We start from the raw sequence: 9,900 nt of genomic DNA on the forward strand, positions 1-9,900 counted from the left end.
GTCATTACCAGCACAGAAAAATCAATTTCAGATAGAATAAACATCAAAGTTCAAACCTAAATCCACTACAAAATCAATTGACTACCTAACCACCTAATTCAACTAAGCTAACCTAAGCAAACAGCAACCTAATATATCAAGATATTTGTTTCCATTAGGTGCTCTGCTTTATTAAAGCATTACTATGCCACTCTAAGGATTAAGTACATCTCAGTAAAAATCTTGTGATGTGCAGCTACCAATATCTTCTTCAAACCTTCCTGCCCAGTACTCTGAAGAAACAAAAAATGTGTCAAACTTCACCTCAATAAAGTTGATACAAAATTCTCATCATAAGCTTTAAAATTTAAATTGCAATATTAACAAACTTGACTCATTGTTCACTGGTTACATCATACAACAATATAAAAAAATTATATTTATGTCTTTCTTGAAATTTTGGGAAGGGGGGGGGGAATGTTCTTAAAATTGAAACGATAACATTAAAAACTTGTTTCACTAATTAGAATAAAGTATTAAATTAGCAAATTAGAAAACTTAGCTAATTGAAATTATGAGATCAAATGCTCATTAGAATTGAAATTATGAGATCAAATTGAAAAAACTTAGCTAATTGTAAAAACTAAACTAATTAAATTGAAAAGAAAAGAAAGAAACTTACTTGGAATACTCAATGGTATGAATGAGCGCTGACACGAAGAGCTTTGAGGGCTATGCACACCAGCGGGGCTGATGCCCAGCTTCACGGGTTGGAGCAAGACTTCGACGGACGGTGGCCTTCGAAGCTGGTGACCGGCGGCTGGGTTTTGCCTGTAACATACAACAAAAATTCTCAGGCCTCAGCAACCAATAAACTCAGCAACCAATGACAAAATAAATTAAGCTCAGCAACAAAAAAGCTCACCAAACAAATCATGAATAGAATAACAATAAGCTCAGCAAGCAAATAATAACCTAAAAAAAAAAAAATCATGAACAGAAAATCAGAAATAACAACCAAATCACAAATAGAGTAACAATAAGCTCAACAAACAATAAGCTCAGCAAGCAAATAATAACCTGGGAAAAAAAATCATGAAGAGAAAATAAGAAAAAACAAATAAATCTATTCCAGCAAACAATAACCTCAGAAAATCCAGCTACTCAGCAAATGAATTACTAACAAATTACTAACAATAACCTAAGCTAATCCAGCTAATCCAGCTAATCAGAAAATCAACTTCTAAACCCTAAACCAGCAAGCAGACGCCGAGGAAATGGCTGCAAAGTTTGTGAACAAAGTATTACTTACCGGCGGCGAGGAGGAAGGCGAGCAACGGTGATGGTAGAGGAGGCGACACCGGCGAACATAGAGAAGGCGAGCTCGGCGACGACAACGGCGCGGTGGGGCTGTGTTGGTCGAACCCGTCGCTGTGGTGGCTACAGGACGCAGCAGCTGCTCGATTCGTGGTTTCTATGGACTATGGTCCTCAGAGAAGAAGAGAGGAGCGGTGGGGGCTGTGGTGGTCGAACCCATCGCTGCGGTGGCTACAGGACGCAACAGCTGCTCGATTCGTGGCTTCTATGGACTATGGTCCTCAGAGAAGAAGAGAGGAGCGATGGGGGCTGTGGTGGTCGAACCCATCGCGCGGTGGTTACAGGACGCATGCAGCAGCTACTCGATTTGTGGCTCGATTTGAGAAGAAGAGAGGAGTGATGGATTTGTGTGTTTGTGAAGAGAGGAGCGACGACTTCTAGTGGACGTGCATTGAAACGGCTTCTATGATTCTCTTATTTCTTTTAACCCTAACTTAGGAACTTAGAAGATGATGAGGAGGGAATGGGGAAATTTGGGGAGGGAATGGGTAAATTTGGGGGGGGGGGGGACACTCTTTAGATGCACTCACTTTTCCAATTCGATAATAAAATTATAAGACAATACAAACATATCAGTATAAGTTAAAATGATATTGTACAGCTATATACATTTTTTTTATTGGTTTTTCTAAAATTAATCATCACATTATTAATAAGAAAAATCCACAACAAAGATGAAGATTTCATATTTTATATATAGTAACAATATAAGGGAAATGCACACAAACAGACACACACGAAAGTGTTGATTACAAAAAAAAACTTAATTGGCTATCTAATTTTACTTTATGTATGTGAATGGAATTTATTAAAATTTATAAAAATAATAATTACTTAAGAGTTAAGAATGTAACTGCCATGCTATTTAATAAAAATACTTGTATTTATTCAATTTTTGTGATGAATGCTGAATGGTTTGAGTAGTTTTTAAGGTGTGGCAATACAAAAAATTGAACGTCGATGTAATCTTTTTTTTGCACCGTATGTATATACATTAAATTAATTATATTCTTAAAAATGGATTTGCTAAATATAAATTAAATAATAATAATAAAGATAATTTATTTAAATAAAATAATTAGCTTTCATATTTAAGCAAATAGAACATAGATACCTTTAGGTCACTCTCACAAACCGTGACCATAGACCCTTTTAGGTCACCCTTTCAAAAAATCGTGACCATAGACTCTTTTAGGCCACTCACCAAAACCGTGACCATAAACCCCTTTAGGCCACTCCCCAAAACCGTGACCATAGAATCTTTTAGGCCACCCTCAAAACCGTGACCATAGACCACTTTAGGTCACCCCTCAAAACCGTGACCATAGACCCTTTTTGGTCACTGTAAAAAATCGTGACCATAGATCCCTTTAGGTCACCCCCAAAACCGTGACCATAGACCCTTTTAGGTCACCCCAAAACCGTGATCATAGACCACTTTAGGTCACCCCCCAAAACTGTGACCATAGACCCTTTTAGGTCACCCTTTTTTAAAAAACCATGACCATAGACCTTTTTTGGTCACTGTAAAAAACCGTGACCATAGACCCCTTTAGGTCACCCCCAAAACCGTGACCATAGACCCTTTTAGGCCACCTCCAAAACCGTGACCATAGACCACTTTAGGTCACCCCCCAAAACCGTGACCATAGACCCTTTTAGGTCACTATTTTTCGAAAAACCGTGACCATAGACTCCTTTAGGTCACCCCCCAAAACCGTGACCATAGACCCTTTTAGGCCACCCTTTTTTAAAAAACCGTGACCATAGGTACTCTATGGTCACCCTTTTTCTTAAAACCGTGACCATAGCTTTTCTTTTTGTCACGGTAAAAAACCGTGACCATAGACCCTCTATGGTCACGGTTTTTTACCGTGACCAAAAAAACCGTGGCCATAGACCCAAAATGTTGTAGTGCTTCCATCCAAACACGTCTTTAAGAAAATAAAAATTCGCTTAACTTTTTTTCTTTCTTTTCTTTCCTTTCTGTTTTCTTTCTCTCTATTTCTTTCCTTCCAACCAAACATAGCCTGAGATTATGATTTCTCTCAATAATGATGCATAATACACGTTTTTTCAATTTTAAAATTAAAAATGTGGAACTCTCATCTTTGTAAAACTAATTTTAAAAGACAATTTTTTTTTAAAAAAAAGTAAAAATAAAAAAAAAATAACCTATCATTAAGGTCAACATTTTTGTTGACAGAGAAGATTGATGTGAAAAATAAAAATGCTTATGCGACAATTTTACATGGTGTTATGTTAGCTTCTTTTATTAGCAGAAACTAATTATTTGAGTATTGATATTTTTGTAATTTTTTAATTTTTTAAAATTCTTTTTTTATTTTTATCTTTTAAAATTATTTTATTAGTGTATGCATTTTTCTAATACATTTTTAATAGTTTCCTGTTAATAGATTTTATCATGACTAGCAAATTATTGATCAGCAATAATATAATGTTTCATTCACCTGATAGAAAATGTAACGATGTCTCATAATAGTACAAATTAATAAGCGTGGATTCAAGTCTTTTGATTCGTAATAGTCAAGTATGCAGTCTGAGAAAGGACGTATTATGGGTGATAAATAACACGATTGGTAAATATGAAAATAGAATGTATATATGTTAAATCAATCAAGGGGAAAAATGGAAAATTAGAAAATGGACCTTGGACAAAAATGGAATTATGAAAATTAGAGGTGGCCAGGCCAGCAAAATTATTACAAAGGGAGACAAAGGTGTGACGCGGACTTCACCACCTCTCACTCTCAATGAATTTAGGCAGCCACGACAAATTCCAAGCTTCTTGGTGCAGATGCAGCCTCACTATTTGACAAAATAAATACACAATTAAATTAAATTGGAGCTAAAAAATGTTGTATCGCGTCCATCCTTGTTTGTTTTTTTAAGAAGATAACATTTCATTCAAACAAAAAATAATATAATATTTACGGATAATAAAAAAAAATTAGATGCTAATCTAAAAAAAAAACACATTTTTTATGTTGAACCAAAACCTATGAGAGTGAGTCTAATATTCAATTATAAAAAATTTTAAAAGATAAAAATAAGAACATATCTGAGTCTATTTAATTCCAAGATCTACACAGAAAGTTCTTTAATATTGTGAGATTTCTCTTTTTTTCTTTTGAGAGAGTCTGGATTTGCTTTTGATATGAAGATGTTTTCTTGAAGAAAAGATAATCCTCGAATATCTTCTTAGACTTGATAAATTTGTACCACCATACTCAAATTATCCATTAAAAGAGAAACAAAACACCAGATAAACAAGAACTATCTACAAAAAGAGAAGTTAGACACCACAAAAAGAGAGAACCATCGGAGTTATTGAAGCCTAAAGATTTGAAAAAGAAGTAAATCCAGAAAATAGCAAAATTAAAGAAGTAAAGTAAGACAGAAAACAAGACAAAAAAATGAACTATCCTTCGACCCCATTTGAGTTGGAGGTAGAGTACCAAACACCGAAGAAAAAGAGATTTTTGACACCGCCATAACAGGTTTCGTTCTCAATAGTCACCAATGCGAAGGAAATAGGGAGTAATCAGGTTGAGAGCGTTGAACTCATAGATCTTGATGAGGAACGAAGTAAAAAGGTGGGAAGGGAAGGAAATATAGGGGGAAGAAAAAAGAAACAGATAAAGAAAGGGAGGATGTAGAAAGAAAGAGAAAGGGAGAGTAAGTTAACGGTAGGAGAAGAAGATAGAAAGGGAGGAGAGAGGCTCCTCATTGCCTTAACAGGTTGTTAGCGATAGTCACCTTCCAAACTAAATCAAGGTGTTCTAATCACAGAGCAAAACAATGGGGAATGATTTTCTCACTGTTTCTTTACATATGAATTTAGCAAGACCATTTTATGATATACAAAGATGCAACCTATTTGAACAGTCTCTTGACTACCCGAACTTACGATGCAAATGGTTAACCTTTCTCTAAGTCGATCTCGAACTAGGATTCATAAGACAACATGCAAAGACACTTCTATGCCTAAGTTAGTAAAATGTTTGAGTAAGGTGTAAATTCGAGAAAATATAGTTACCTCTGACATTGGTTACCCTTCCTCTTTATATGACTTTCGATGTAGCTGTTATCTCATGACTTAGTGAGCAACGTTTCTTTGTCATGGTCTTCTAATAATATATGTTGAATGAATATTAATGCAAAATTATTGATATCCAAGTTATCACCTTCCATTGTAATTATATTATGCTTTGTCATTTATTACGTCATTAAGTTGCACTACAAGAAAAATATTGAATACCTTTGGATTTACTGACAGATTTAGCAAAGAACGTTACTGGGTGATTTAGCGATGGATTACAAGTGAATATTCATCCCTAAGAAAACATACCACCGGATTCCATAATCTATCCCTAATTTCGACGGTAATAAGGGGCACGAAAATTTATTTTATAAGCGCTAATTTTACCATCAGCAATTTCCGATAGTAATATGAATTAGTGAAACGCGGTATTTTGGACATCGACCAGCACCTTATCGTCGGATTTATCTGCTAGTAAATTCGATGCTAAAATTGAATGAAATTCAAATTCAGAAATCCTTTCCCCTCACATATGTAGCTTCGCCCTCTTCTCTCTCCTTCTCTCTCACCTTGGTTCTCCCTTTCCTGTCCTATGTAACATCATCGTCGCTGCTAGGGGTTCCATCACCGTCGCTTCTGCCTCGTGGGTTGCCGTCATTGTCTTGAGTTCCATCGCTATCGCTGCTGCCTTGGGTTCCATCGCAGGCGTTGCTACCTCGTGGGTCACTATCACTGCTGTCTCCTACTAGTCCTTCTTCCAAGTACCGCATCCCCTATGTTTGTATTCTCCGTTGCAGGTTCTTGAACCAAATTTTCTTTTAATTATATTTATTTTAGTTTTATTTAGTTTAGATTTGATTAGAATTTCAGTTTTAAATCTTGAATCAGTTTTATGGTTGGTTCAATTTAGTTTTCTAAGTTTTATGATTTAGATTGTTAAGATATATTAGATTTAGGGTATTAGGTTTTATGTTGTTGAAAAGTATTTGGAATTGTGAATTGCTTGATTGATTAAAATTGTTTGTTTGGATATTTTGCTAGAAATGTTACGAATTGCTGCTGCTAGTGTACTGTATTTGTTTATTGATATTGAAAAAATACTTGATTGTGCTATTTGATGTGTTTCATGATTTTGCATACCAAGTATTTGTAAAAATGCTTCAAAAAGCTCTTAATAAAAGTTTGGTTCAATTCTTAAAAATCTATTCTTACTTCCACATTATTCTTGTTATTATGCATTGATGATTGAATGTGATGTATTTTTAATTGACCAAAATTTTTAATTGTTGAATGATTGAGGCTTTGTCCAATAGTACATGATTAATAAAGTTGGTCTTATGTAACTTAGTTATGTCAACTTTGTATGTTTAATTGGTTTTGGTTTATATTAAGAATAAATTAATCTTGTAATATTTGTTATAGGAATTACATTGGTGTTTGAACTTGTTCCTTTTACTTTGATTAAACATTGTTCTTGTTTATTTACATTAATTGATCATGCTAGACATATTGAATAGTTGTGATGGTGGAGATTGCTTGAGATATTAATGTTTAATTTGTAAAATTGAGTTTTTAGTGTATATATCATGATATAATACCATATTGGTTTATTTTTTAATAATTGTTTTTGTAAGAATTATGTGTTTGCTGGTATGCTCTTTGTAAACATGACCACAGGTAGAGGTGTCACGAATTGGCCTCGTGGTTAGGGTAGAGGGAGGTGTCTACTGGTTACCCTAAGACTTCTCAGTCGTCGCCCTCTACTACTCATGAGATGTCATAGGCAATGAGTGCACAAAATCAGCCGTTCATCATGGTCCCTAACCCCAACTACGTGGCTCTTTCTGCTGCACCACTCTTGCCACTAGGAAATTGTTTGGCTGCTTCATCAGAGTGGACTCCTCCACCACATCCATTCACTCAGCAGCCCACTATTTCGACAACGACGCCTCTTCCAGTGATAGACATTAAGGTGCCGGAATCCTCTCACAGATCCCAGCCAGATGTCCTTCCACCACCTCCCATCGTACGGATGACGATTTGGCCTGATGCTTTGGCAACGTGAGTACTATTTTATGTCTTTTGAATACAAACTATTTTGATATTCTTATTCAATATATGTGGTTTCTAATATTGATTTTTCCATTTTAATTAGTTAGTTTAATTTAGTTAGATTCAATTTTCTGGTTTGAGTGTATTTAGGTTGTTAAGATAAGTTTGATTTAGGTTAATAGGTTTGAACGGCTAAAAGTGTTTGAGAATTCCTGATTGTTGATGGATATTACTGCTAATTTTGTGTTGTATATGATGATTTGTGAAGTGTTTAAATGGATTGTTGGTGAATAGAGTTTTAGGTGCCTTCTAATTATAGATGAAACTTTACCAAAATTTTTAAAAATTTAAATATAATTGAAGTTTATACATTACTTTAAATTTGATTTAAACTACTAATCTTAAGTTTGCCATTGATAGATTTGCGCAAAATAACAATGCATCTACACAGGAATGTACTAAGGTCATCAAGCTGATGTACGATCACCTATGACTGAGTTACAAGAAGGTCCCTGCCTAGACCAAAGGGCGATGGTTTCAAAAGTAGGCGGTAAAAAATCAACATATTTAATCCTTAGCTAGTTTATATATTCTATTTTGCTTAATTATGTATTTAATTTCGATTAACTAGTGCTAAATGTTCTTTGTGCAGGAAAAATTTATATGGGACAAGAGTCACAATGCCATGATATGAAAGATCTTCGACCATCGGATAGCTAGGCGGCTTCAGTAGATGATGATATGCGTGAGAGGCACGACCATCTCACTATTTGGCTCCGCTCAGACATTAAGAAGACACTATACGTACATTGGAAGACTGATGAGGGATTCAGGTGTCGCCGTCTCACAAACAGAGCTAACAGGGCATCGGCTAGGCCGTCAAAGTATACCGACGGGTCAGTGATTTTAATGAAGACAAAGGTCAGGCTGGTATGTAACTTGTTTCATTTTGTTATTAAGTTCGTTTTGTCTTTGACATTTAATGTCATTATTACTTGATTTAGCATATTGTTTCAACATGTGTAGTCTAAGTTGTTGCATCGTGATGCGACGATGACGAAGACTTTCAAGTGCACTCACACTTGGAAGGAGAACAAGGAGAAATTTGCTGATCGGCGGTCTGCAGATCATCATGAGAGTAAACATCATTTGACATAAAGTTTTCAGTTAACCGTCATCTTAATCATAACATATATCTGTTATGCAGGAGTCCTACACACAGAGACTGGAGGCCACGCCCCAGCAATCCCAGCCTACTTGAGAGGATGGCAGCAATTCCGCTGATGCAGTCGTTGATCCTAACACGTTTTGGCGGGAGACCGCATCTAAGCCTACAAGAATCGTTCTTCGCCAACAACCTCTATATCTCCACATTGAAGGCTTCATCTGCCTCTGCTACCAGTTGCACTGTCAATCCTGAGGACCACGTCGTCGGTTTAAGGGAGCAGGTGCTGAATCTCACATGCGTTTGAGGATAGGTATAACGAGATCCTCGCACACGTGTCAGACACAGATTCCCTCATGCTAGAGTTTAGGCAAGAGCTGGAGCGACTTCAGCGAATAGAGCAGCAGATGGCGGGGTACCAGGACCAGATGTGCGCTAGTGGCAGCGGCGCTGCTGGAGGGACACAAACATCACCTCTTACTACGCCGCCTCAGCAGGACTAGGGGGTTGACAACGACGACGACTAGCATGATATTGTAGTGATTAGGGTGTTGTTCTAGGCTATTTGATTGTATTTTATTTATTTGACTTTTTATTCTATTTGTACACTTGATATTTAATAAAATCGTTATTTGGTTTCTGTTATTTAGAATTTGACTACTAATAGGATACAAAATAAATTTTAAAAAAATAAAAAAATAGAATTTAACTATTAATTGTGTTTAAAAAATAAAAAATTAAAAGAGTTTAGTTACCGTTGAATTTACCGGAGAATAAATTCGACGGTAATTAGGTGAAAAACAAAATAGTGTGGCGCTAACATTACTGGCGGATTGAAAAATCCGGCAATAACTGATTATCGGCAAGGATTATACCGTCGAATTGTGTCCGATGATAAATTTGTCAATAAATTATTTATTGACAGATTATTTTTATTATGCTGTCAATAAATCTAACGATATTAAGTGTTTTTTTTTTTTTTTGTAGTATTGCGTATTTGAGAACATTATATATCAAGCCCAAATTGGATGCTTGGTCTTTGTCCCTAATATAACCAAAAAAAAGTTTCAAATATGCAATTTTAAATGCCAACAAGATATAAGAAATTTAACAACTAAATTTTGAATTTAGTTACTAATTAATAATGTTCTTTCTGCTTGAAATATTTTTATACGACAACCAAGGGCATAAAATGCCTCAATAAAGAACGAATTTTTCATTTTTAATATTTCGTAAATTACAAAAAAGTTGATTTTTTTGGTCA

At 35.3% G+C, this 9,900-nt stretch overlaps 1 long non-coding RNA gene across 1 annotated transcript; it reads right to left on the minus strand.

The window, feature by feature from the left end:
- Window positions 1-4,027: 4,027 nt before the first annotated feature.
- LOC140176340 (uncharacterized) lies at window positions 4,028-5,488 on the minus strand. The gene is made up of 2 exons (XR_011867474.1): window positions 5,417-5,488; window positions 4,028-4,185 (listed from the first exon to the last, which is right to left on the minus strand). It is a non-coding gene; the product is annotated as an uncharacterized lncRNA (long non-coding RNA).
- Window positions 5,489-9,900: the final 4,412 nt, after the last annotated feature.

The sequence above is a fragment of the Arachis hypogaea genome, chromosome 11 (assembly GCF_003086295.3).
Source record: "Arachis hypogaea cultivar Tifrunner chromosome 11, arahy.Tifrunner.gnm2.J5K5, whole genome shotgun sequence".
Lineage (NCBI taxonomy): Eukaryota > Viridiplantae > Streptophyta > Magnoliopsida > Fabales > Fabaceae > Arachis > Arachis hypogaea.